This window comes from Equus caballus, chromosome 3, assembly GCF_041296265.1.
Source record: "Equus caballus isolate H_3958 breed thoroughbred chromosome 3, TB-T2T, whole genome shotgun sequence".
Classification (NCBI taxonomy): domain Eukaryota; kingdom Metazoa; phylum Chordata; class Mammalia; order Perissodactyla; family Equidae; genus Equus; species Equus caballus.
The window spans coordinates 65,524,792-65,552,631 of record NC_091686.1 but is presented as its reverse complement, the minus strand read 5'-3'; the positions used below and the strand labels follow the sequence as shown (position 1 = coordinate 65,552,631).

The 27,840-nt window shown below is 42.8% G+C and overlaps 1 protein-coding gene and 1 non-coding gene across 5 annotated transcripts in view; one reads left to right on the top strand and one right to left on the bottom strand.

The window, feature by feature from the left end:
* Positions 1–27,840, top strand: part of SHROOM3 (shroom family member 3) — a 248,835-nt gene that overhangs the window by 16,132 nt on the left and 204,863 nt on the right. The window lies entirely within an intron of this gene.
* On the bottom strand, positions 15,771–15,900 carry LOC111773051 (small nucleolar RNA SNORA3/SNORA45 family). The gene has a single exon (XR_002807253.2). It is a non-coding gene; the product is annotated as a small nucleolar RNA SNORA3/SNORA45 family (small nucleolar RNA).

The window sequence follows — 27,840 nt, the reverse complement described above, 5'->3', positions numbered from 1 at the left end:
AGTTTGTAATTTCCTCAAAAATTTAAACAAAGGGTTACCATACGACCAGGAATTTCGCTCTTAAATATATTCCCAAGAGAAATGAAAGCATCTCTCCACACAAATGTTCATATGAATGTTCATAGCAGTATTATTCATAGTACCCAAAAAGTGGGGGAAACCCAGATGTCCATTAACTGATGAAGGATAAACTAAATGTGGTATATCCATACAATGGAATATTATTCAATCATAAAGGAGGAATGAATGACTGATACATGTTACAATATAGAGAATCCTTGAGAAAATTACTCTAAGTGAAAGAAGCCAGACACAAAAGGCTACATACCATATGACTCCATGTACGTGAAATGTTCTGAATAGGCAAATCCATAGAGATAGAAAGCAGATTAGCAGTTGCCAGGAGCTGGATGTAGGGGAGAATGAAGAGTGACAGCTTATGGATATAGGAGTCTCCTTTAGGGTGATGAAAATGTTCTGAAATTACGTAGAGGTGACGCTTGTGTAACAATGTGAATATACTAAAAACCACTGAATTATACAATTAAAAAGGGTGAATTTTATGGCATGTGAATTTACTTTTATGGTGCATGAATTGTATCACAATAAAATGTGAAGCATGAAACTTTAATCAAGCAATATAAGTTGCCAAAAGAGTAGATCTTAAAAGTTCTTATCACAAGAAAAAGAATTGTAACTATATGTGGTGAGGGATGTTAACGAGACTTATTGTGGTGATCATTTCACAATATATACAAATATCAAATGATTATGTCGTACACCTGAAACTAATATAATGTTATATGTCAATTATATTTCAATGTAAAAAGAAATATATTAAACACTTAAAATATAACCCAATTATAATTAAAAGTGAAGTAAGGGGAAGGAGAAAATTCAATGGGGTGAGATGGAGGAGAAAACACTTGACACAAGAAAGAAAATGAGAACACAGAAGAAAAAGGGAGGCTGATTCCATGATTTTTGACATAATAGAAAATTTTTCTCATTGTTCTCTGAGGGTCACTTGGCTTTGGTCTTCAGATTTTTATTACCTATTGATGATTGCCTTTTTTTTTTCTTTTTAAAGATTGGCACCTGAGCTAATAACTGCTGCCAATCTTTTTTTTTCCTCCAAATCCCCCCGTTTTCATAGTTGTATATTTTAGTTGTGGGTCACTCTAGTTGTGGCATGTGGGATGCCACCTCAACGTGGCATGACGAGCGGTGCCATGTCCGCACCCAGGATCCGAACCAGCAAACCAGATCTGGGCTGGCAAAGCGGAGCGTGAGAACTTAATGGCTTGGCCACAGGGCTGGCCCCAAGATAATTGCTTTTTGAACTTCTTTTTTTTTTTTTTTTTGAGGAAGATTAGCCCTGAACTAACATCTGCTGCCAATCTTCCTCTTTTTCCTGAGGAAGACTGGCCCTGAGCTAACATCCACACACATCTTACTCTACTTTATATGTAGGATGCCTGCCACAGCATGGCTTGCCAAGCGGTGCCATGTCTGCACCCGGGATCCAAACTGGCGAAGCCTGGGCTGCCGAAACAGAACATGCGAACTTAACCACTGCACCACGGGGCTGGTCCCGCCTTTTTAACTTCTAATGAACACATTGACCAATGTTTCCAGATCTTTTAATTGCCCTTAAACTCTTCAGTGGCTTGGTTTTTATTCCAATGGAATGAATGAACTGAGGATATGATATTTTTCTTGGTTTGCATTAGTTAGTGACCAGAGTTAAATATTACATATAAAAGCTATGTAAAATTAAGCTGAGTCTTGTCTGGATAAAAGTGCTCCATTGCCAAATTTAATTCCAATATTTATAATCATATGGAGAAGTCCAATAGGTGATCTTTTTTTTGACCTAAGATAGACATCACTCTCACCCAACTCTTCCAATCTTATGAGGTGATAATTAATTTGAGGTCTTGGACATGAATTGGTCTTGACTTATTCTCAAACTCCAGATGGGTAGAAAGCTCAGCTTATTGACATAGGGCCTGACATGGAATATGATTACGGGGTAAGCCACTTCCAACAATCAGAAATGATACTTCAGGGGCCGGCCCAGTGGCATAGCAGTTAAGTTTGCACATTCTGCTTCGGTGGCCCAGGGTTCGCCAGTTTGGATCCTGAGTGTGGACCTACACATCGCTTGTCAAGTCATGCTGTGGAAGGTGTCCCACATATAAAGTAGAGGAAGATGGGCACGGATGTTACCTCAGGGCCAGTCTTCCTCAGCAAAAAGAGGAGGATTGGCAGCAGATGTTGGCTCAGGGCTAATCTTCCTCAAAATAAAAAAAAAGAAATGATACTTCATGGTAAAACAAAGACAAGAGAGACTGCGAACAAGTCAGGTTAGTGGAAAATTATGGAAACTAACAGTAGACTAAGATGGGATGGGTGTTCTGGTCATTCTTAGAAGTCACCACAGAGTCTTCCCTCTCCTCTATCCTCTATTGTCAATCAGTCACCAAGGCTGCTGATTTTAAATCCTACTATTACTCAGATTTATTCCTTTTTCTCCAGCCTTTCCCTCAGTCAGTCCCTCTTCATCTCTAGCCTGGTCAATTGCAATAGCTTCATAACAAGTTTTCTAGTCTCTAATCTCGCCTCTTAAAATCCACCCTTCACATTATGAAAATGTTATTTCTAAAGTCCAAATCCTACCATGCTCCTGCCCCATTAGTTCCCTGTGTTGAGAGCAGATGAAGCTCTAAGCAGAGATGCTTATGGTGTGGAGGACTGGGCTTCCCTTGAAGGCCATCCGACTTTACCTTACCTGAGCTCCTACCCAGGAACCTGGAGAGACTGAATGCCTGCACTGAATGGCCTGAGCCAGCTGACTCTCTCTGGTAACAGCACTTTGGTCACAATATATAAAGAAGGGAGTATGATTTTAAAAAAAAGGAAACTAAAACCATCAGCTAATAGAGATTGTGTGATCAGCACATCACAGAAATACAAAGTCCCAGTGTACATTTCCAGTGCCAGGCCCTGAGGAAAGTCCAGTCATTAAGTACGTTTGAGTTCGGTCTCCAGCGCTGGTTCTCTAAGTTTCTTGTCCTGGGTCCTTTCATGAATTACAGCTTCTAACTCCGATTCCAGCCCCAGTCCCAAGAACACAAGGGAAATCTGTGAAAAAAGTTTACAGGGAGGCATGGGAACCTCCTCTGAGCTAGCCAATGCCGAGAGTTTTGTTTCCAGCCAAACTTTCATCTCACCCAGAATTCAATGATGAGTTCCATTCTGACTTGTGGAAATCCTTTCCTACCCTGTGAAACTTCTGCTCGTTTCATTATCATCAAAACTGTCTTCAGGTAGGTTCCCTGGTGCTACACAGCAGACTTGGCAGCTGTCTACCTCCCTCTCTCAAAGGGATTAGATACTTACTGCCCGAAGGACCATTCCAAGGGTAGCAGTAAGGTTGCTTCTAAGTGACAACTGACTGGTCTGCTCTGTTATAAAAGGAGTCTGACTTTGACAACTGGAAAATGCCTGCCGTGGGCACAAGTAGGGAAAAGTCCGTGTGTTTGCCCATCCTGGACCACACCCTTGTTGTCCAGGAACTGGCGAGTCACTCCAGTTTACTAGCAATGGGCCTTGAATGGGTGTAGACCCGGATTATTAAAGACAGGATGTCCAGAGAGGCCCACTCCCTTCCCTCCCCGCTCCCCAGCAGTGAAGTTGCATCCCAAGCACAGAACATTCCTAACCCTGCACGTCCAGTGGACTCCTCTCAGCTCTGTTAGTCTAAGCTCTGACTGGATGGCGTCTCAGAATTCCTGTCTGCCTAACTTGTCATTTGTCCAGATGATGTTCTAGATAGAGAGATAAGATTCAGGATTCTTGTCCATGCAAATGAAGTTTAAAGAATTTCTCTTGGTTGAGTTGTTGGCATAATAGAAAATTCTTAAGGGTTTTTTTTGGACATTAAATCTTCAGTCAGTGGCTGAGGTCAACCTGGAAACTTCTTAAACATCCTGGGATCACTTCTGCGACTTCCCAGATCAATGAGGGCCTATGTGTGCTAGCAGAGAGAGGAAAAGAACAGGTGTTTGCAGAGTAGGACCCCAGGCCAGAACTTGTCACCATGTGACCATGGACCACTCATTGAACCAAGGCTTTCCAATTGCACCCCCTGGAAAAGGAGTTGAATTGAATGATCTACTGCATGCAGGAATGGGACGCACAGTGTTTTTCCTTCCAAAGTAAAAGCTATGAATTGTTTTTGGTAAATTTCCTTAATTCAGGTTTTTTTTTTTTTTTAACTCAGAAGGACAGATTTTAAAATGAGAGATTTATTCAAATTATAAGGAAGTGTCTACTCAATTCCCAGAAATTGCAAGATGATTATTTTGGTATTGTGTATGTGTGTGCCTAGTGCAGAGTGAGAGCTAGACTCTTAAAAATTATATTAGGGCCTGCTCAGTGGCGCAGTGGTTAAGTGTGCACGTTCTGCTTTGGCAGCCTGGGGTTCGCTGGTCGGATCCCTGGTGAGGACATGGCACCGCTTGACAAACCATGCTGTGGTAGGCGATCCATATATAAAGTAGAGGAAGATGGGCATGGATGTTAGCTCAGGGCCAGTCTTCCTCAGCAAAAAGAGGAGGATTGGCAGCAGTTAGCTCAGGGCTGATCTTCCTAAAAAAAAAAGAATCATATCAAATATCAAATTATCTCAACTCCTGATAAGTAGGAGAAAAAAGAATCAATGAACCTGTTAGAGGTATTTGGGGGAGGCTCACAACTCAGGAATCCTTCAGGTGCTGAGCCCCCTGAGGGCGGGGACTACCTGTATTCATTTATATGGTCTCCTCAACCCACGTCAGCATTTGGCATGTAATAGGCACTCAAAGAATGTTTGTTGGGGTTAAATGAGAGTCTTTCTCCTATGACTTTGAAAGACAGAGGCAAAGGCAGAGTGAGTTCTCATTAAGGTACAGGGTTTTGGGGGCCAGTCCCATGGCCCAGTGGTTAAGTAGGCCCACTTTGCTTTGGGGGCCCCGGGTTTCGCTGGTTCCCATCCTTGATGCAGACCGACACCGCTCATCCGCCCATGCTGGGGCAGGGTCCCCCATGGCACAACTAGAGGGACCTTCAGCTGGAGTATAAAACTATGTACTGGCGGCCTCTGGGGAGAAGAAGAAGAAGAAGAAGAAAAAAATGGTACGGGGTTTTCTTTCATTTTCTCTCTTCTCTCCTCCCCTCCCCTGCCTATCTCCTCTCCTGCCCCCGCCCATCCCTTTCTTGTGTTATATAATCTGAACGATTTGAAAGGATTTAAGACAGTTCCTCACATTTGGTAGGGCTCTCAGGAGCCTGCCTGAAAATGAAAGTATTTCCAAATGTGTGCGGTAAGAAGCATGGAGCCAGACGTCCGAGCGTATACTGTGTATGCTCTTATTTGCCTAGAGAATATTGAGATTGGTACAGGTGAGGGACGAGAACTCTTGAGGACTGTATTAAAATTCCATTTATTGGAAGTGACGGAAACCCAATTCAGCAAAGAGAAGATACTTAGTGCATCGTCACGAGAATCACTAACCTTAGAGACTACTGGAGCCGGGACAAGAGTGGAGCCAAGAACCCTCTCTTCACCCCTCAACACTGCCTCTTCTTCTTGTCTTCCTTCAACCCACATGCCAGAACTACGCCCTGGTTCCAAGTGCAGAAATCCCAGAGGAGGCTTCTGGTTGGTCCTGCTTAGGTCATATGCCCGCCCATGTAGCCGGTGAGGCACTCCGGTTGGTGGAACCCTAGAATCGCTGACTGCAGTGGGGAAGAGGCAGTCCCCCCGAAGAAGGGGCGCCTTCCTCGGAAGAAAGGAGGGTGCTCGATAAACAAACATCACCAGGGGCCAGGGAGTAGTCATAGAAAAAATGAACTGAACGAGAGCAATTGCTGACTAAGAAGGCCTGGCTTGCTCCTAAATGTTCAGAGAAGTGCTTTTAACTTCAGCGACTTCAACTCTTGTGTACTAGGGTACATAGAAAAAAGAAAAGAAATAGACAAATTAGGAAGATAGCAATATAAATGGTGCAGTCAATTCAGCTGGACGTCCCACTCGCTGAGAACGTGTGAGAATGAGTGGGTATCATGAATCCCATTGGTCTCATTTGGTCTCATCTCCCCGCAGAACAAATAGCTCTTCCTCCTGACTGAGGTTACTGTTTAAACATCTATATTTTTCTTAGAAATTGGAACTTAAACTCAGGCCAACTCCTTTGTTTAGTGCTGAACCAGAAAAGCAGAGATCAGTTCCGACACTGGAGGGAAATCGACTGTGCTGGGCTCACAAAGACGCAGTTAACCTGGGGGTGCCTCCCTAGATTGTTCACGGCCGTTTTGACCGTCTGTGATTTTTACCGTATACACCGACCCATTTTGAACCTAAACTCCTGTAAGATAAGGTGCGTCTTGTGTTTTTGTATGTGCATCTGAGTGTGTTATTCAGATGAAATCTCTTTACAGCATCTCTTTCCTTTTTGTGTAGGCATTGGGTGGAAATGGGAAGGATAACTAATGAGTAGATTTGGGAGTAGATTAGTAAACAAGGAAGGCAAAGATGTGACAATGTTGCAACAGAGGAGTTTTTATTTGTGTAGAGCTTCTGATATTTTAATCATTCTTTAAAATTCTGCTTGATGCTATAATGAGTGTTTTTTGATTATAGACTCACAGGGCTAGGTTCTTTTGGATCATCTAATTCAGTCTTCCAGCTAATTCTTAAATCCCAAGGGATCATCCAGGGTGGGACTGAATACCCCAGGAGCCTAGGACACCCCTCATTTAGAGCAAGCTGCTTCAGATAACTGGGTTCAAACTTGGGCTCTGTTCCTTCAGTAACTCTGACCTATAGAGTGGTGTTCCCTGTATATTGAGCCCAAATCTGAATGCCCGTGATTTGTACTCTCTGATTTATATGTGCTCCCAGGGTAACATGGAAATCATCTAATCCCTCTTCCTCTTGGCGGCACTTCAAGCCTTTGGGGAGACCAGTCACGTCCCTACAAGTCTCTTTTCTATTTTCTCCTGCTTTAGTTTCACCAGCTGTTCCTGATGGTGATGGTGATGATGATGATGATAGTAGTAATAATAATCAATGTTTATTGGTTACATATTATATGCCAGGTGCCAATTAAGCAATTTATATATATTAATTCATATAAATCTTATAACAACCCTATGAGGTAAATGCTACCCCCATTTTATAGATGAGGAAACTGAGGCACAGAGAGGTTAAGTAATGTGCCCAAAGTTATACAGTCTGTAAGTAACAGAGCCCAACTTTGAACCCAGGTGATTTGGCTCCTAAGACTTCCCTCTTAACGCCAGGGCTGGATGACACTCCTCTACTGTCAGGTTGTCCCCATCTATGCTAGAATGATGTCCAGAAGTGGATACACTGCTACGGCTGCTGTCTATGGATTGCGTTTCTAACACCACCCAAGTTTCCCTTAGCTGCATGCTGTACCTCGTAAACAGCGATGCAGAGGGATGCTCGTCAGTGTTCTTTACCAGGGTGGTTATGCCTGGGCCTCATTCAGTGTGTGAAGTTAACTCAGACCAAGCCCATTAGGACAATTGCCACAGCTTTTCCCCAGTATTTAGGCAGCTAAAACTAGGGACCACGTATCATAAACGAGAATTCTCATTGTGTGTGAGCATCAACAACTTCTGTTAGAGCAATCAGGGTCCATCTTTGGGTCTGGGGTCGCTTTCTGTAGCTGCTGTTAAACTCAGGAGAGTTAGCCAAATCATGTGGCTTCATTAGTATTTGGTTCTATAACCAGAGTCTTTTATTTTTCAAATCATTCATGATCGAATATCTAACAATCCCCTTAAGGATTTGATTAAAGTTGAGTGTCTTTGTAAAAATATCGGCCAATGATTAAATATGGTGGACAGAAACTGATTTACAGGCAATAAACTGGAGTTATAAGTGATATGAAGGCTGTGTGTGTGTTAAAAGATAGACAGTTTTCAGAATTAACATTTTATAATGTTGCTATTACAAACATATTGCCTAACTCTGGAAACTGGCCTAAATTACTGGAACTTAAATAAAACATCTTGGAAGAAAATAATGACATTCAAGTCAGTAAGACATAATTTGCTTTATTTTTTGAGTGGTATCTACAACCATCCTGAGATCTATGTTCTGAAGCTCCCAAGCTCACAGCTGAATTTATATAAGCTAATACCACTCTGCTTGCACAATAGATTTCACATTTTAGTGCTGAACATTAACATTGCAGAAGTGGGGATAGCAAAGTCATTGTGCCCCAGTGATGTCCCTGATTAATAAGAGGTGATGTACATGATTAATATGAAGTTGCACTTGTTGCCGAATTTTTAAATTTTTTAGTTTCAGTACAGACCATTGTGCTTCATAAGTCTCATTCATTCATTCATTCAATGAACAATTAAGGGCTCAGTCCTGTTGAAAAGTCCTGGGAATGCAATAAGACACAATCCTGCACCTTAACCATGTGATCAAATTTACCATTACCAATAGTGGGCATTGGCAATCAAATCAAACATCACCATGTGCCTCCTGATGTGAGGGACTAAGACAGACACAAGATCACCCTTATTGTTCCTTGCCAAAATTGTTTAACCCGAATCTAATCATGAGGAAACAGTCAGACAAATCCCAATTTGGGGACAGCATACAAAACTGGTCTGGATTCTGTAAAAATGTCAATGTCAAGAAAAGAAAAAAATAAGAAAAAAAGGCAGGGGACTGTTTAGGATAAGAACATTATAGAGAGCCAGTCCTGATGGCCCAGTGGTTAAAATTCGGCTACTCCACTTCGGTGGCCTGAGTTCAGTTCCCAGGTGTGGAACCACACCACTCATCTGTCAGTGGCCATGCTGTGGTGGTGGCTCACAAAACAGAACCAGAAGAACCTACAGTATACACAACTGTGAGCTGGGGCTTTAGGGAGTAAACAAGGAAGGCAAAAGGAGGAATATTGGCAACAGATGTTAGCTTAGGGCAAATCTTTCCCTGAAAAAAAAAAGATCATAGAAACATGACAATTAGGTGCAATGAATGAACCTTGATTGGATCCTAGATTTTTTTTAAAGTTGTAAAGGTCATTGTTAGGACCATTGGGAAGTTTGAATATCTATTCTATATATTATATTGTATTATATTTACTCCATATTATATATATTATATTATGTATTGTATTAATGTTACATTTTTGGAGTTTGATAATGATATTGTTATTATATAAGAGAATGTCTTTATTTTCAGAAGATATATACTAAAGTGTTGAGGTAAACGTCATGTGCCTAAAGCTTACTTTCAAATGGTTTAGAAAAAAACCCTTTTATATCTATAGTAATATCAATTTTATAGTATACATTGACTTTATATTTTATATTAACAGATATATTAATATCTATCTTATGTATATAGCTATCTATATCTAATTATTTTATTAGTTTCCTAGGGCTGCTGTAACAAATTACCGCAAACTGGGTGGCTTACAACAAGAGAACTTCATTTGCTCATTGTTCGGAAGGCTAGAAATCTGAAATCTGGGAGGTGGCGGGGCTGTGCTCCCTCTGAAGCAGGGAGGACCCTTCCTGGCCTCGTCCAGCCCCTGGGGGTTGCCGGGAATCCTTGGCATTCCTTGTTTTGCAGCTGCATCGCTCCAGTCTATGCCTCTGCTGTCATGTGATATCCTCTCTGTGTGTCTTTGTCCAAATTTCCCTCTTATTATAAGGACACCAGTCATTGGATTAAGGCCCATCCTAATCCAGAATGCCCTCATCTTATTGATTAGATCTGCAAAAATCCTATTTCCAAATAAGGTCATATTCTCAGGTACTGGGTAGACACGAATTCTGGGGGAACACTATTTAAGCCAGTATAGTGTATAAAGATTTTATAGAGGGAGGGGGAGGCGACAGGAAGAATGAATGTACAGTGTGGCAAAATGTTAGGAAGTCGTGAATTTTGATGAAAGGTATGTGTCTTTGTACCATTCTTTCAAGTTTTCAAAAGATTTTAAATATTTCAAAATAAAATACAATTTGGGAAAAAAAGCTATCCAAAAAAAAAAAAAGAAAGAAAAGGGACGCTGCCTTTGCCTGTAAGGCTATCTTGATGTTATGGAGCACACAGTGGAGTGACATGCATCAGATGAACTCAGCGCATACGTGACAGGAATAGAGATGACAGTGCTAACTCAGCTTGGGCACATTAGGAAGGGTTTCCATGAGAAGTGACACCCAACTGAACAGAGTTTTGAAGGCCAGTGTGCAAGTCAGTTGCAGGGGGAGTGTGCACTTGGGGAACCGCCAGCAGGCCAGAATGGCTGGAACAAAGGGCTTATGGGTAAAAATGGTGGGAGTGGAGCCTGGAGAGAGGCAGGAAGCACGTCGTTGAGGATGCTGCATTGTGAGAGTTGGCTTTCGCCATGAGGACCAGGAGGAGCCAAGGCGGGATTTTAAGCAAGGTATAAACTGAGCAAATTTTTGTTTCGGGGCTAGGGGTGTGGAGAACCCTAGAGACAAACCAGTGGGACAAGCCGGAGAAGAAACAAGGGGCATCAGAGGACGGGAGGGTGTGTGGGAGCTCTGAAGGAGCTGAAACCGAAAGGGCTTGGCCACTGAATGGATAAAGAGGTTGCAGAAGAGGGGGGGGGGTGGCTTCCCCCGCAGGGAACACAGGTGGAAGAGAAGGAAGGTCTGCAGGCAGGGGGTGGAGGAGGGTAAAGCCTATGCTCACCTTGGATGTGCTGAACTTGAGGGCTTAGGTGATGGGCCTCAGCGAGGTGACCTGAAGCCTAGGAAATGCACCTGGCCTGGTGACTCATGCACATATTGGTGTTAAGTGAAATCATGGATTTTGAGATTTCTCAGTTAGAGTAGAGAGAAGAAGAAGAATGTAGGGACAAGGAGAAGGCTGGCCAGGGAACCCCAAGAAACAGGGCAAAAGGAGAAGGCCCAGCAAAGGAGACCGAGGAGAAGTGGACAGAGAGGTTGGAGGAACGCCAGCAGCATGGCGTCAGGGAGGTCCAAGAGGAGGGAGTTTGTGAGGAGGGAGTGGACAGCAATGTCAGACAGCGCACGGGGGCCAAAGACAATTAGACTGGCATGAGACCTCTCCGTTTTGCAATTGGGAAATCTCAGCGTTTTCAATAGGGCAGAGGCCAGATGGCCAAGGACTGGGCATTTAATTAAAGGTGAGGAAGCGTAGAACCAGTCAAGGCAGAATGTTCTTTCTAGAAACTTGGCTGAGAAGAGTGGAGAGATAGGACAATAGTTCCCAGGAGGCAAATGGCTGGGGGCAAATGTTTGTTTTCATAAGAAGAGAGAAACTTAGGCAGGTATATGGCAAGGCAAAGGGGCCAGCAGAGGGTTAGGCTGAAGGTAGCAGAGAGCAGAGATCCCTGACAAAGCAAGTCCTGAGGACCTGGGACCCAGAGCACGGGTGGAAATACCCCGTTTTCACTGAGATGGTGAGGTGAGGGGGCTGGAGGAGAGGGAAGATGTGGGCCTCGGACCTCTTTGGTGCCTCAAGAGGGACAAGAGAGAGGAGGACAGAGACCAGGCAGCGTCATCACCACAGAGATTGTGATTGGGGTAGACAGGAGAAGAAGGATGGGTTAGCCGAAAGGGCTGGAGAACAGGGTTGCACATGAGGGAATTTGGAAGCAAAATGAAATGCGAAGATGAAAATTCAAAATGGAAAGTGGAGTTGGAGGGAGAGAATGGGGCCTAAATATTATCAACTCAGGGGATCAGTATTCCTCCTTAAGTAATGAAACGAGACTTCTCCCTCCCCCATCCCTCAGGTACCTGCATGGGGGGTGTTAGGTTTCAGAATCAGCTCTTACAAGGGTTTCTTCAATAGATTTGTGGGCAGGATTCCCAGACAACAGGCTTCCATTAATACCACTGATGCAGGAAGTTGGGTTAGTGGGCAGCCCCTGAGAGCTTTTTGTTTGTTTATTTGTCCGTTTATGAAAGAGTAGAACATTTTCCCTCCCTGTATTACATTAACTGTTAAATGTCCAGGTGTTATGGCAACTGGCTGCCTGCTCTGGAATTTATGGGATGCATTGGCTCACAAACAGAGCCATCTGCAGATAGGCATGAGTGGCCACAGGGCTCAAATGATTTCCTCTGAAAGGGATTCCCTTCTCCATTTTCATTTATGCTTCCCTGGCAACAGTGCCATGCGCAGCCCCCTCATGTGGTTCCCGGACCTCCATCCTTCCAGACTTGAGTCCAATGCAAAAGAACCATCATCTCTGTCCCAGCTCCGGCAAAGTCTAGTCTAGACTGGCTTAGGGCAACACAATGTGCTGACCTCTCCTGCCTGGGTCACATGTTTTCCCTGGAACTATCTGGGCTGACAGAGGTGAAGAGGGGTCCCGCTGAGGAAATATGGGCACAGTGAACAGGAAACCACTGATGAAGCGATGCTGGATAGCCAAAACCACAGAATTCACACAGCATCTGGCTTAGGCCCAGAAACTCTGGGTAGAGTTAAAAAAAATTTTTTTAATGATTATAGATTTACAGGAAGTTACAAAAATAATACAAAGAATTCTAGTGAATCCTTCACCCAATTGCCCCCAATGGTTATATCTTACGTAATTATAGTACAATATCAAATGCAGGAATTTGACATTGAAACAATGGGTGTGTATAGTTCCATGCCATTTTGTCACATATATAAATTCATGTAATCACCATTGCACTCAAGATACAGGACTTTTCATCACCACAAAGATCCCTCTCATTACCCTTGTAGTGTCATATCATGCCCCACCCACCCTCCCTAACCCCTGGCAACCACTAATCTGTTTTCCATTTCTAATTTTGTCATTTTAAGAATGTTATATAAATGCCATTCCTTTTTATTGCTGAGTAGTATTCTATGGTCTGGATGTACCACAGTTTGTTTAACCACCCACCTACTGAGGGATTTGGTTGTTTCCAGTTATGGACTATAACAAATAAAGCTGCTGTGAACAATCGTGTACAGGTTATTATGTGGACATAAGTTTTCGTTTCTCTAGGATAAATGCCTAGGAATGCAATTCCTAGGTGATATGGTAAATATATGTCTGGTTCTTAAAGAAACTATAGAACTATTTTCCAGAGTGGCTGTAGCATTGTGCATTCTCACCAGCAACGTATAAGAGATCAAGTTCTCCGTATCTTCGCCAGTGTTTGTCACTATTACTAATTTTCATTTTAGTTATTCTAACAGATGTATAATGATATCTCAATGCAGTCTTAACTTGCCTTTCCCTAATGGCTAGTGATGTTGAACTTTTCATGTGCTTATTTACCATCATAAATCCTCTTTGAATGTCTCTTCCTGTCTTTTGTTCATTTTCCAATTGGATTGTTGCTTTTCTTTTTGTGTAGAGTTTTGAGAGTTCTTTTAGTAGAGCTTTTCAAGGTTCTTAAATATTCTTCTTTCAAGAACAGAACCTATTCTAATTTTGCTCTTACAAACAGGCTGTTGACAGTAAACCCATCCGTGCTTCAATTCGGATGGGAGGATCCAATCCTTTATTATTCGACAGCGGCATTTCCCCCCTATATCACATTTGAAAATATTCTGCTGCATCCTTTGCTCTTCCCCAGCCATGCCTGGAGCCTTCCCCGTGAGCTGCCTCTGGAGTAGCCTGACCTTTGGCCTCAGACTTCCTCTTGAGCTCATCCTCTACTTTGTGAGCTGAAACCAAGCCTTGGGAATTGTACTTCTTTTCCAGGATCCACATGCCTCTGGATGCAAAAAAATAAATGCTGGTAGGCTCCTGTGCACTGCTGCTCTGTGCACCAACCAGTTTGGGATTTGTCTGCTATCCCAAAAGGCAATGTGTAAATGGGAAAGGGCAGAAACTTACAAACCTGACATCCTAAAGACAGTGGCCCCCATTGAACCTCGTCAATTTGCAGCCACAGGAAGGAACTAAAAGAATGTGGAAGAGAAGGCCTCCGGGAGGAAGTCTGGAGTACACTCTACACCATGCAGGACAATGGGCTTCCCTGACGCCCCGAGTCTCTGGCAGGTTATTTTTAACTGCCACATTGTAAAGTCAATGTTTGCACTTTGATAAGTGTCCTGTCCAATGGTTTGTTCTAAACTCTGGCCTGGGAGGTTACCATAAGAGCCTTAGAGTGGTATGTGAGAGAGAAATGGGTGAGTGAAATATAATAATCCTGTAGCTGCCAGCCCCGATATCCGTGACAGATCAAACAATCAGTGTGCATTGTGTTTCACTGCTTGCATCACCTGGTCATGAGTTGTCAGTGGAATTTGTGGAATGGATTGTTCTCTTGGAGTCACTCAATATCCCTGAACAATGGAAGCACACATTCTTAGTTTTATATAAGAGCTAGTAAGGAATGTTCCATCCACCCGATCAGAAGCAGGGAGCCGTTGCTGATGACTGCCTGCCTACCTGCCTTCATTCTCACTCACTCTCCTTCTCCTCATCCTCCCCTCCTGTCTTTAAGGAAGAAGAGAAAGAAGAAGGGAAGGAAAGACAGATCCATGCGCAGAGGTCACTGATTCCACAGGTTAGGGGGAAGATAAACATGAAGTATGAGAAATAAAGGAGACCTGGGTTTTTCACTTCATAGAATTTGCTTATATTCGTTGTTGGTTTTTCTCATTGAATACTTTTGTAGAAAAAGGACATCAAAGCATGAGGTGACTCTTGTGAGGCCCGACTTTACTCATTCACTGAGATTTAGGAGGTGAGAAAGTCCCTTCTCCAACTGCAACATTTCAGGGTTTTTTAGTTGCAGGTAACACAAAGCCCAACTCAAACTGGGTTAAATCATAAAAGAGACTGATTGACTCAGCCTGGAAAGTTCAGAAGCGGTGGTTTTGGTGTTGATTTGATTGAGTAACTCACCAGACATCTTTTCTTTACCTTCTGTGCTGTCAGTTTCAAGCTAGGGCTGGCTCCGTGTTTCAGTGTTCATCTCCAGAAAGAGGAGGCCTGTGTTGAGTGCTGGCTGATGGCCCAGGACCGAGCCCTCCGGCCCAGGAACCAGTTCCAGTAGCAGTGGAGGTGGGCTCACCCCAGAGATGGAGACATGGTCCCCGTGGCTGCTTCACAGTGGAGAAAGGGTGGAGCGGATACCAGGGCAACAACCACAGCGCCCACCGGTACGGCTCCTAAAAAGTGCCTTCTAATTCCTGCACTGAGGATTAAAACTCCTTTAAGAGGGCAGCAACCCTCTCATTCTGAAATATGAGATAAAATTGAAACAGAAGCAGCGAATTTATACTAAAATGTGTTGAGGGAGTAAATTTTTACCATTGCAAATGTCAAGTGAGCTAAGAAGTAATTTTATTTTTCTGTAGTTGAATTAAATTAACTCATGAGCTCCAATTTCTATTTGCTAATAGAAAAAGAAATCTTTCTAATTCAAGATAAATTTAATTACTTCTGGTTTAAAATCCAGTCTTTTTTTTTTTTTTTTTTTTTTGAAAAGCACTGGTTAGCATTTAATAAACCTCCCTCCAGGTGATGTCAAACCACCAGGACACACAGCCTTGATCTTCTCCTCAGCTCTTCTGCTGAAGAATTTGGCCTTCACCAGGACAGTCTGCTTTGGGGGCTTTGCCTTCCCTAGAACTTTCTAGTAGCCCTAGAAGAACAGAGAAAAGGGTTGATAATACACCCTGGCACGTACCAACTCCCTGATGGGTATGAGGAAAGACGCTTGTCTGGCCACTCCTTTTCAGAGCCATCAAGACATGCTCTGATCTGGGCACTACTGGGGGCACTGATTGCCCTCACTGGTGAATCAAGAGCAGCAGATTCTCTCCAAAGACTCCAGCACATCAGGACCAGAGCTATGTCAGCTTGTGACTCTAGTTTCAGGAAACTGAGTCCTTCTTGAGTAAATTCTTAGTCAATTCAACATTCTGCTTCTCCTCCCACTCCTTTTTTTTCTTTTAAACCTTCTCACTAAGGATGATCTCTGTTCCTCTTCTGAGCTGGCTTTGGCTTTTGGCATCTGTCCTCACTGCCATCCACCATTGTGTCCTTGCCCTTTGGCTTCCAGGCCCACACACCATAAGGGCATTCCCGGTCCATTGGCTTTCTCTCAGCCAAACTCTTGCCCGGTCTCATGGGGGAAGAGTGTGAGGGAAGCCATGGGAAGACATCTGCTGCTCTGATGCTGCAGGAAACATGGAGGTGGAGATGGTGGATGTGTCTCAGATGGTCTCTCCGGCTCTATCTGTCCTGCAGCCATCTCTACTCCACTAGGGCCCCGCATGTTGCACAGGGCTCTCTGTGAGAATATTTCCTTGGGACTCTTGATGGGAAGTGGAGGCACAAGTTCTGCTCTGAGATCTTCAGATCCTTCTGAGAGATTCTATCATCCCAACCCCCAGGGTTTGGAGTTTCCATCAGCGATACAGACCAATAACTTACTCTCTTGTTTTCTTTCTTGCTTTTCTTCCAGCCCAGCAAAGATTTGTTAGGAGGGAGGGGGGAGGTTTATGTATTTTCATTCTTTTGAATCTCTTGGTTATGGTATAAACCCTACTACTTAGTAGTTTTGCTCTAGGTCTGGACATTGACCACAGTTACGTGATTTGGAAGTGTTTTCTCAGCTTTAGCAATATAATAGATCTTTCTCACTAATTGAAGAGTATGGTATACTCAAGCTATATTTCTTATTGATTTTGTCCCTGGAAACACATTTGGCACAATTTCTCCTTTGCTGGGGCCCCTGGTCCAATTCTCTTGAGGTGAGTGGTGATCTATAGAGATCTGATACTCACTTTTTTCTTCAGAGATTCCCATTTTTAACACTGAAAAAAATGGTCTTGTCTGAAAAAGGCATTGCTTGCAAGGCAAATGGGAAGGCATTTAGGAGTAAATGATGCCTGTTTCTGCTGTTTCAGGAATGGGTTCGTTTTATGAGCACAGATTAACAAAGTGTTGGATAAACACTGGGTAAAGTCTGGTTGAATACTTTCAGTGTGTGGTGTTGCAAATTCATGTCCATTTCCCTTTTTCTGTGGGGAGTCTGCTTCCTGAAGAGACACCTGCAAGTTCTAGGCTCCTAGGACAAGGCTTCGAGCAGCTGCGGCTCACAGCCACAGCTTGACATCCTCCAGGCTCTTGCTAAGAGATACACACTGCTTGGTTCCTTCAATGTTTAACTTAGAGTAAATACCACTGAAATGGGTGGGAATTTCCTTAGGATTAAAAACCGTGTATAGTTCTGTTATCTTTAGATATTTTTCAGTAGATATTGAATCTAACATTCTAGGTGAGCATGCAATAAACACTCGCAAGATAAAAAATATAACTTGGAGGAAGAAAACCCAGGGAGAGGTTTTATCTCCCAGTAAAGGGACAGAGCCCATGAGATCTTTGACTCTCACTCATACAAGCTTCTAATAAACTGACCATGGAGCAGAGAAGACCAGATAGACATGTAACACTCAGACGAGAAGCCCTGCTCACGTTTTGTGTCTGCATCCTGTGGACAGGAATGGTCACACATGGGATGCTGGATCCTGACTGGCTGATCTTTGGAGGAATATCCTCCTAACCAGCTTCTCAGCAGACTCAAATGTATAAAACGGAATGTACTCACTTTCCCAGATTGCCCTGGGGTGCATTAAATTAGCCTGGACAGTGACTTCTGATCTTTCTAGTGTAGTAATAGCTGGGCTGTTTGCTTGGCTTTGCTATTTTAACCTCCCACACCCTCCCACTCAGAGTGTTCATGTACTAGAATCATTTTACAATGTAGCCAATGAGATGACAGGATGTCCATTAAAACATTAGTCAGATGGTGACCATAAAAGCACTGAAAATTGAAAGTGCAATCCAGGGGCCAGGCCCGTGGCTGAGTGGTCAAGTTCTCGTGCTCTGCTTTGGTGGCCCAGGGTTTTGCTGGTTCCAGTCCTGGGCACAGACATGTCACTGCTCACCAGGCCATGCTGAGGCGACATCCCACATGCCACAACTAGAAGGACCCACAACTAAAATATACAACTATGTACTGGGGGGATTTGGGGAGAAAAAGCAGAAAGAAAATAAAAGAAGATTGGCAACAATTATTAGTTCAGGTGCCAATCTTTAAAAAAAAAAAAAGAAAGAAAGAAAGAAAGAACAGTCCAATAGGATAACGTAATAAACTGAGGGTTTGGCCTACGTCCCAACACCAGCATCATAGAGGGACTCAGCTACATCAGTCTTCAAATGAAGAGAAATATGTTTGTGAGAATTTTACACCACCACACGAATAGGTTGGTGGCACACTGCAGTATAAAGCAGAGGTCAAGAGCACAGTTTTTGTAGTCACGGCCTTGGAGCTAAATCTCAGCTTGGCTGCTTTCCTAACCCTGGCAAGATACTTAACCCTATCCAACTTGAGCTTTTCCTCCAATGCACTGTGAGTGGTGTATGTATGTGCCCAGAGATTGGTCCTCTCAGCCCTCAAAGAGGTGCTATGATGAGAAAAAGATTGGAAACATCACTATAGTCTGAGATTGCGCATCTATCAATCATAACTTATTTTCCTCATGGGGTTAGTTTAAGAATTAAATGCAGATCCCCCCAAAATGTTCAGAACAGTGCTTAATAAGTGATTACCAAATAACAATGTGCCCTGTCCACACAGTCTTTGGCCAGCCATCCAATTTAGCCAGCATTTGGAAAACGCCTAAAAGGTAATTGCCTCCCACTTCATTGCACAAAGAGAATCCTGAAAGCCATGAGCAAGGCCATCAAACAAATAATTCCTTTCCAGGAAGGTCAGTGATGGTGTCATTGGAACCAACCTCAGCTCTCTCTGCCAATTTGCTCTTAAAGGCTTCCTTGTTTTACAATAAGTAGCTGGAAAGTATAAATACTTGAGTCGCCTCTTCCACTGGGAATAAAATAATTTCCTCAAATTTGAGAGCCTGCTGCAGTTCACTTCCAATATGTAGGAAGAATCAGGGCCAGGATTATGCTTCCTCATATAGCAGGTCTTGATGAGCTATTGTTTTGTTTCATTTTACTTAGGAACACCTTATAGTAATTTACCTCACTATTCTGCACTTACTGTAGGAACATATATATTAGGGTCAGAGAAGTGGCAAGACTTCAGTAGGGTCACTAAAGTCAGAAACCATTGTTCTCATCATTCTAAAGCCTGTTTCCATTTGTCTCCAAGGGGCTGGCTACTCTGGTAGCTTAGCAGATAGGCGACTGTGGGGGGAAGACAGCTGAAGAGTGTCTGGGCATCAACTTAGAAGAGAACACTGTCGTGGAAAAGCCAGGAACGAGCTCACAACTTGCGCAGAATGTTTAGAAGCAACACACCCTGCAAAGGTTTTGTATTTAAAAAACAAAGTCATAAGTATATAAAACCACAACCCAATCAGCTGTTTGGAAGTGAAAAATAATAACATTATTACGTGCACCTAATTTTTTTTAAAGGAGTTTGCACACAATCTGGGAAGCTGTCAACTAAGTGGAAATTAAGAGAGTCTTACTTTAGCCAAGTTTTATTTTTCACAACAGCAGAACACATCTCTGGATCTGGGATAACGTCTTAGAGCAGAGATGAGAATCTGGAGACTAGGTTTCCCATGTCTGCTCTGCAACTATTTAGTTCTACAACCCTGGGCAGGACAAAGAAAATCTTGCATCATTCTCCACCTGTAAAATTATTATTTACAAGGTTCAGGTGTCCATGGAATGAAATTCAGAGACCCAGGGGTCCAATAACAGAGATTATGCATGGAAAGACCTGTGCAGTGCATGGCCTTCTGGTGCGCGTATAGAGCACAGAGTCCCAGGATATTAGAACTGGGTGGAGCCTTAGGGGTTATTCCAACTCTTTCATTTGTCTTTGCTTATCTCTATTCTGACCCATTGTGCATTTATTTTACTGATTAAACTCATAAAACAATCTTATTTCCTGTATTTTCAAGCTATTGGGGGTGGGTTTGACCTCATTGGAGTTCCCAAGTTCCAACATTTCTGCTTATTGTGGTCATAGCACTTACCACATGGCAGATAAATGGTCTGTTTACTTGTCTGTTTCCGCTTGATGGAGAATTCCTTGCCATACAGGGCCTCTCACTTTTTGAGCTCTATATCCTCAAGTCTGAGCAGAATGTCTGAAGTAGAGCAGATGCTCAATAGTGTTGATTGCTGTCATTGCCAGTTGAAACACAAAGAAAGATATAGGCCAATCAGATTGAATTTAGACTTATCTGAAGACATGATAAGTTAGCAAAAGAGTGATACCTTCATGGAGCCTAGACAATGATGGAACATGAAAGGGCAAGCACTTGTGCACCACTGCAGGGTGGTCATCATCGTTAGCCCATGGTTTCTCATGATGGGCACAAGACAAGCGCAATCTCTGGTGGGTGCTCTGCCCATTGTCCTGTCCTTAAAGCCAGTCTTTCTAGTCAGCTGGCTTCTGGCAGTATTTGGCCAGTGGGAGATGGATGATTAGAGGGTGGGAGGAACACAGAGCCAGGTATTTCTCCGGTCTCTTGATCTCAGACAGTGTCTGTGACAGTGGTTTTGTTTTCTCCAGGACATTAGATCCTGCCTGCCATCCTCCACCAGGCTGACTCCAGCCCCCCGAGGCGGTGGGGGTGATAATAGCTGCCTACTGTGGCTTGGGAGCTCATCCACTATCTATATAACCAATTCCTTCTGTTACATTCCCTCTGTGTTTTAAATACTTATAGTAATTTCTATTTTCCTGAATCGACTTTGACGGACACATGCACTGTTCTAGCTTCCCCTTACTGGCGAGAAACTAACCCAGTAGTATGTATTGAACACTTATTTTATGCCACAAACTGTGCTAGGCACTGAGGATGCAAAAATGGATAAGGTGTTGTTCCTGCCCTGGAGGAGCTTAACAGTCTGATTGAGGAGACAGACACGTCAGCAAAGACTCTGTGAGGCACTGCAACAAATTTATTAGTGAAGTTTACTAAGTTCACAGTGGTACATGAGCCTGGAGGGAGAAATGACTAACCTAGGGGAGGGGAGAGTCCGGAGGGCAGCGGAGTTAAGTTGCCATACAGGCTCTGGAAACTGCTAGATTCAAATCCTGCTTCCAACATTTATTAGCTGTATGACCAGAAACAAGTGGAGTTTTTTTGTTTGTTAGTTTGTTTTTAAAATCTCATTATGTCTCAATGTCCTTATTGGTCAAATGTGAATAATAATTATAACTACATCATTGTGTTATGTGAAGATTAAATGACTTAATAGATATAAAGCATTTAATACAGTGCCTTGCTCACAGCAAGCCCTAACAAATATTAGCTATTATCATGATTAATATTGCTTGAACAGTGAGGCAATTATAGGTGTTCAGCTCCTAATACAGTACCTGGCACACAGGAGGTGCTCAACAGATATTGGCTGACTCAGTGAATGAATCAACTAAATAAATAAATGAATGAATGGGTTTACCAAGCAAATGATGAGGGATGGGAAGAAGGGCATTCCAGGCCCTGAGCAAAAGCATGGTGGTTTGGAAGCCCACGAGTCTGATTGGTTTGGATATATGTGTCAGTCTCTTATGAGTTTGATTCATGTGAGGTTTCCCCCCATGAACTCACCTCTGGCTGCAATGACCAAATCAGGATCCCAGCCTCAAAGCTGAACTGTCTCCTTCCTCTTCCTAATGGTTCTTCTTTGTAAAGTCAATAAAAAACATTCAAAGAAGGCAGGCTTCAATGGGATGTGGTGGTGAGAGTGGCATTGCCAGATTTAGCAAATAAAAATACTGGACATCAAGTTAAATTTGAATTTTAGATAAATAACGAATAATGTCCAGACATTAAGATAGTTGTTGTAAAGTCTGTGCCACGCGCACACAGCCCATGACCCGTCAGCATTTTTCTGAAAGAAGAAATTGGCTGTTAATTTGACACATGTTCCACTGTCCTTGTTTCAATTTCCCCCTTGGGGACCTTGGAAACGATTTCTTCTCTGGCTGAAGTTTTATGTAGTTCAAGAGCCCTTATAGTAAATGGCCTAAGAGCTTTCCAGGTCCAGACCAATACGCCTTCCTCCGAAAGACCACCCTAGTCCTGAATGGCCTTGGTGGTTACTTTCTGGTCTGAACACGCACACAGCACTTCCCACTTCTAATTCATATTTGACACTTGGGATATGCTACCTTGCATTGCTAGTTATCTTACTTTTTCATGGGCCTTTCATTTTTGACTAGATTACAAGGGAGTAGAGTCCATTAGCTTATGTTTTGGTATCTTCCAGCCCAGCACACAACAGGTGCTCTGTATACTGGATTTTTTACAAGCCAATACATGCAGAAAAAAATTGTCATTTCCGTTGGATGTTACCAGCCATTGGGAGGCATGTTGCCTAATGGACTTTGGAGTTAAACTGAGTCTGAATTACAGCTCCTCCTCCATATTTAATATTAGACTCTGGACAAGTTTCTTCACATTCCCCCTTTATAAAATGGGTACAATACTAACTGACTTCTCAGGATTGTTATTTGGATTAAATTGATTCACTTTAGACTATTTAGCACCTGGGAAACATCTCCTGCTGGAAATTATAGTTGTACTAATGGCAATTAATAAAACTTAGGGGACTGCTCCGTAATATTCTGACCACCATTTCATCCCCAAACTTCAACTGGAGGAAGTAGAAACCAGATTTGGTAAGGCATTTTCAATTAGCCATTTTATTGAGTTGATTTAATGTTTACAGAAAACCAACCTACAATGGAAACCACTCCTCACTGATGGTTCATGGTCATTTAATGAATAACTCATCACTATAAAATAAGTGGGCAGAGGCTGGCCAGGAAGCATGCTGCAAACAATTGTATATGAGTCCCTTGATTGTCACTGTTCCCCCATGTCCATCTCCCTCCTTACAGCACAGAGTTTTTGAGTGACTGAAGTTAGTCTGGGCAAGGATTCCAGACAGGGAAAAGCAAATACATGAGTCAGGGGTCAGGGGAGAAGAATAGGCCAGAGGGGGAGGCAGAAATGCCCGGCTGATAATTGAAAGATAATGGATGTGGGGGTGGCTTACAGCTGCATAATAACAGGGGAGCCAGACACCCGAGCTTTCTCAGGCATCCACACAAGGCCCAGGGTTACAACTCATCCTAAAAGAAGATCTGTGGAGCTTGGATTTCTAAATATTTGGGCCACCCAGCATGGCATTTTGGAAAATGGCACTGTTGAGTAAAGCCATTAACAAATTACTTTCCTTTCATTTCCTTCACTGGCAGGACCTTCTGTTTATACCTCCTTACTAGCATGGGAAGGAGTACATTTGCTGACAAGCATTTGTGTGCAGTGGGCCACTTGATGGAATTTTTATCATGCAAAAATGATCCCAGATGATGAGTTGAAAGATTGCCAGGAATCTCTGGAATCTAATTAACCCTCCGTTGAGCATACAGAAGTTTCATTTAAGGGTAGAGTCAAGGTGAAGAACTTATAAAGATAAGCCATATTGATTACTTTTGCAAATATTTGGACTTTGTAATAGGCATCCATTCCAAGCTCGCTCTCAACTAAATAGGAAGCTGGAAAACTGTGATGTTGTGGACCAAGGATAGGTTTTGAGGTTAGATTTTTTATTTCGACACCTAGCTCCACCATTTATTAGAGATTACGCCTTTATCTATTGGTGCCTCTGTTATCTCAACTGTAAAATGGATATAATCCTTCTCATCCCAGAGGTTATGAGGATTAAACCAAATAATAAAGCAACCCGACCCTGACCTAATGAAAAACACTCAAAGTTTAAATATCCCTTTTATTTCTCTTCTCTTTCTTATTCCTACTTGCCCAGCAATTTTCTGTGACTATTCTATGTATCTGATTGGAAACAGCTGTTGCTAAACTTATGAATAATGCAGGAGACCTGAAGGAGAAGAGCGAGTGAGCCATGAGGCTACCTGGGGGAAGGCATTCCAAACAAAGGGACCATCGGGTGCAAAGACTATGCCATAGATGTGTTCTGGACAGTTCAAGGAATCTCAGGGAGGCCAGGGTGGCTGAAGTAGAGTGACCCCAAGGGAGAGTGACAGGAGAAAAGACCAAGGAGATATAGAGAGCCAGATTTTGTTCTTGTGTATGGCCTTGAAGGCCAGTATGAGGACTTGAGCTTTTGCTCTAAGTGGGTTGGGAAGCCATTAGAAGGTTCTAAGCTGAGGAGTAACGTGTTTGACCTAGTTTTAAAGAGATCACTCTGGCTGCTGTGCTGAAAATACATTATGGGATGTGTATCAAATCATCACGTTGTACGCTTTGAAGTTACACGTTATATGTCAATAATGCCTCAATAAAGCTGGAAAAAACACAAAAAGAAGGAAAATCACTATAGGGTAGGGATGTGGAGTGATTAGAGGGGACACATGGGCAGAAACAGGAACATCAGTTAGGATCCCACTGAACATCCGGCGGGAGATGGCGGCAGGTCAGAGCAGAGCGGTCGCAGTGTGGGTGGTGAGAAGTGGTGGTCAGACTGTGAACATATTTTGAAGGTAGCGATTTAGGCTTTGCTGATAGAGTCAATGTGTAATGTGAGAGAGACTTTTTTAAGGTTTTTGGTCTGAGAAATTGGAAGACAGTGATGCTATTTGCCATAATAGAGCAGGTTCAGGGGTACGCCAGGAGCTTAATTTCAGCCTTGTGAAATTTAAGATGCCAAATAAACACCCAACAGAAGGCAATTGAATATATGAGCCTGGAGTTCAGATAAAATATAGGCTATGGAAAGAAAAGGGGATATAGCTGGATGAGGATGTAGGATTGAAAGGTTTGCTAGGGGTTTTTTTTGTTTTTTTTTTTTTTTGGAAGATTAGCCCTGAGCTAACATCTGCTGCCAATCCTCCTTGTATTGCTGAGGAAGACCAGCCCTGAGCTAACATCCATGCCCATCTTCCTCTACTTTATACGTGGGACACTTGCCACAGCATGGCTTGCCAAGCAGTGCCATGTCTGCACCTGGGATCCGAACCAGCGAACCCCGGGCTGCTGAAGCAGAACGTACAAACTTAACTGCTGCACCACCGGGCCAGCCCCTGTTTTTTTCTTCAGATGGGAGAAGTAATAGAATGCTTTTGGTGATGAGAATAATCCAATAGAGTAGGAAAATGTGATAATGGCTGAGAGGAGACAATTGTGGAGTAGTGTCCTTGAGTAAGTGATAAAGGATGGAATCTAGTGCACAAACGGATGACGCAGCTGTAGAGAGGAATGTAGCTGGTCCACCCCTTAACAGAAAGGATGACAAAGTATATACAGATAGAGGTAGAGAGGTCCATGTGGTGGTACAAGTTGGAGGAGTTGTCTTCTGATTGCACCTGTTTTCTTGGTGAAATTGGAAGTAAAGACAATGTGAGGATAGTGATGAAGGACTGGAGGTTTTAGGAGAGTGACAAAGCTATGAAATTGACCAGGGCAGTGGAAGAACAGATTTGAGATTGCTACGTGAAAGGATTTAGAATTGCCAGGTAGCACTAAGGGCTGACTTGAGGTTGAAGGTCATGGACGCAAACTGAGACCAGCCAGTTTCATCTGGGCAGATAAAAATGTGGAGTAGATGGGGAGCTGGATTTAACCAAAACTGGAGTTTTGCCAATTGAGCATGAAGAAGGGAGAGAAGAGCAAAAGAGCTGAGAGTTTATTCAAATAACTGATCGTAATGATAGTCCATGGACATTAAAATAGGTAAGGAAGGAAGTGAGCACATGAAATGGGTTAGAAGCAATGGAAGACCCTTAGGACCAATGAAAGCTATGTCTTTATGGGATCAAAAAATTGTTGGAGTCACAGAATTAGAGCAAATGAACCGAAAAGAGAGGGGAGGAAATGCAAATCAAAACCACAATGAGATATCGCTTCATACCCACCAGGATGACAGATAATAACAACTGTTGAGGATGTAGAGAAATTGGAACCCTCATTCATAGCTGGTGAGATTATAAACTGGTGCAGTGATTTTTGGAAAACAGTCTGACAATTCCTCAAAATGTTAAACATTGAATTACCATATGAACCAGCAGTTCCACTCCTAGATATAGGAGTAGTATAGGCTAACAGATACGATGTTTATGGGGGGGAGAAGTAATTAAAATATTCTAAAGGTGATTATGGTGATGGTTGTACAACTCTGTGAATACGCTAAAAACCGTTCAATTATATACTTTAAAAGGGTGAATTTTGTGACATGTGAATTATTTCTCAATAAAGCTGTTACCAAAAAAAGATAGGAGGAGATAGAGAGTAGATGCTTGAAATCGAGATTATGGAGGGTTTGCATATTGGTAATGACAAGAGCTAGAGTCTGACCATGAAAACGAGTAGCAAAGAGGGCTTGGAGGAGGGACTCAAGGAAAACAGAGGCCCGAGTAAGTACCAGAGGATCATCTATGAGTTATGGGCGTCATAAGCATGGTGGCAGGAGTAATGTTGGTGAGAGGTCTCAAAGTGAGCCAGGGGGCAAAAATCTTCGGGGAGGAGTGGCCTGAGGTTCACAGATAACTACAACTCGGGAGCATCATAGCAAGTGGGAATCTGATAACAGGCAGTTCAAAGCTGGGGTGGGGTTAGAGAGAATGTTCTGGAATTTGGGTATTTGTGAAGAACTTAAAATGTTCTTAAGTGTTAAGGACCTACTGTACTTTTTCTTCATTCATTTATTCTTTTGTGCAACACATGTTTATTCTTTTTCTGGCACCATTATCTACTCATTTGGCCATGCCTATCAATGCCACCAAGCATAACAGAGCTGACTCAGGATTGCTGGAGAGTCCCAGCTGCTGGATAATAATGTCTTTTCAATGAGTTTCCCCAGAACCTATTGCCTACTAGTAGGGTGGAGGGCTATCCTGAGAGTTGTAACCTTTCCTTGATCACTGTCATTATTGGCCATCACTGTCGTTTGGTTCCTCTAACACAGTGAATGGCTTTGTTCTTTGGAAGGGTGGCTGCTGCCTGCTTTAAGGTTGGGAGGGAGAATGGGTGATGGGCTTCGGCTTTGGACAGATCTGGGTTTGGGTTTGGCTCTGCTATTTACAACTTTGTGACCTTGGGCAACTTATGTGATCTTCTAAGTCTTAGTTTTGTTGTTGACAAAATACCCACCTCATAAGTGTTGGCGAGAATTAAATGACATTATGCCTGTCAAGCCCCTAATAGATAGTAGGCACGACCAGAGATGTTCTTTTCCCTCCCTCTATCTTTCCCTCCTTTGCCTTATGTTGGTGTTGCTTCTACAGTTTTATTTCCAGCTTCCAGCAGCTCCAGCATCTGGCTTCTAATCAGGCATCTTCCAGGAACGGTTGAAATTGTCAAGGCGACGTCCACATTGGCATAGAGTCACCCTAATAGTTCATTTCAGTGTACTATGCTATGCTTCTCAAAGTGTTTTATAGAATTATCTAATCTTAACTTTTAAAATAACCAGTGAGGTATGTAAAAGAGGTATTAGGATTCCTAATTTATGAAAGAGAACTTAAGCTACTGAGAGTAACGAACATTTACTGGGTATTTTCTAAACAGCATTTTTCTAAGGACTTTACATGCATTAACTTACTTATTCCTCACAACAATCCTATGAAGGGTATTATTACCTTTATCTCACAGAAATAGAAACAGGCACAGAGAGGTCAAATAACTTGTTGAAGGTCACATAGCTTCTAAGTGCGGGGGTAGGATTTGAACCTGGGTAGTCTGGTTCCACAGCTTAACCACTATATGGCTCTGATAGAAAGATAAATAAGCAAATCATTGTTCAAAACTCCAGAGCGAAGAAATCCTTTCACCAGTTACTG